The sequence below is a fragment of the Callospermophilus lateralis genome, chromosome 11 (assembly GCF_048772815.1).
Source record: "Callospermophilus lateralis isolate mCalLat2 chromosome 11, mCalLat2.hap1, whole genome shotgun sequence".
Classification (NCBI taxonomy): Eukaryota; Metazoa; Chordata; class Mammalia; order Rodentia; family Sciuridae; genus Callospermophilus; species Callospermophilus lateralis.
This window is the reverse complement of record NC_135315.1, coordinates 13,841,470-13,843,139: the sequence shown is the minus strand read 5'-3', so window position 1 is coordinate 13,843,139 and position 1,670 is coordinate 13,841,470.

Here is a 1,670-nt window from a genome sequence, read left to right as displayed (position 1 = left end):
TCTCTCGCGACACCAAAAGGGGCTAAAGGGGCGGGCGCTCACCAAACCTGAAATCGGCTCGCGCTGTCTGCGACCCCTAGCGGGCGAAACCGGAGTTCGGAGCCGAATGACGCCAGGTGGGCGGGGCCTGGGCTTTGCGCCTGGGCCCGCCCCCGGGGACACGCCCCCTCGGGTCCCGGATGTGCTCTAGGCGCGGGTAGTCTTGCCTAATGGGTATTGAATCAGCTGTGCGCCAGTGTGCTTGTGAAGACTGGAGGAGTTTAGAAAGTGGCTGAACATGAATAAACTAGATTAAGAAAGAAAACTCTTAAGTGAACTCTTAATAGGTGCTGTTCCTGATTGCCTCAGGATTGTACAGTCCTTGCAGGACTCTGAGTTGGCTGTGTCTCAGCTTGTTCCCCTTGGCAGGGGCGGGGAAGTCTCCCCACTTTACGAGATTTAAAAACTATTTAATGAAAAAAGTGAAGTTGAAAGGCCCCTGGGCAAATTTTGTTTTTTATTTATTTATTTGTTTATTGGAATGTTTTTTCTTTTTTATTGGTGTATTATAATTATGCATAATTCTGGAATTTGTTGTTACATATTCGTACATGCACACAATATATAATTTGATTCCTTTCATCACCCAGTACCTCCCTTTTCCCTCCCTTCATCCCTCACCCTGGTCCTCTTCCTCTACTGGTCTCCATTCTATTTTTATAAGATCCCATCCTCCTGCCTCTTTTCCCCCCTTTCTCCTCTCTGGCTTCCACGTATGAGAAAAACATACACTTCTTGATTTCTGAGTTTGGCTGCTTTTACTCAGCATGATCTCCAGTTCCATCCATTTACCAGCAAATGACATAATTTCATTCTTCATTATGGCTGAATAAAATTCCTTTGTTGGGGGGCTGGGGTTGTGGCTCAGTGGTAGAGCGTTTGCCTAGCTTGTGTGAGGCACTGGGTTTGAGTCTCAGCACCCCATACAAGCAAATAAATAAAGACCTATCAATAACTAATAAAAACATTTTTAAAAAAATACCATCATATACATATACCACATTTTCTTTATCCATTCATCTGTTGACAGACACAGAGGCTGATTCAATAATTTGGTTATATGAATTCTGCCGATATAAACAGAGGTCTGCGTGTATTACTATAATATGCTGACGTTAATTCTTTAGAATAAATACCAAGGAGTTGTATAGCTGAGTCATATTGTGGTTCCATTTCTAGTCTTTTGGGAAATCTTCATACTGATTTACATAGTGGCTGTACTAATTTACAATCCCACCAACAGTCTAAGTGTTCTGGTTTCCCTACATCCTCTCCAGCATTTATTGTTATTTCTAAACTTAATGGCTCCCATCCTAACTGGAGAAAGATGAAATCTTGGTGTAGTTTTGACTTGCATTTCTCTAAATGCTAAAGATATAGAATATTTTTTCATAAATTTTTTGGCCATTTATATTTATTTCCTCTTTTCAGAAGTGTCTAATTCTTTTGCCTGTTTATTGATTGAGCTATTTGTTTTTTGTGGTGGTAAGTTTTTTTTTTAGTGTTTTAATATATTCTGAACATTACTCCTCTGTACGAAGTGTAGCTAGCAAATATTTTCTCTCATTCTCTAGATTCTGTCTTAGTCAGCACAGACATGGTGGTCTCTGTGAAATCTTCCTTTTCCTCCC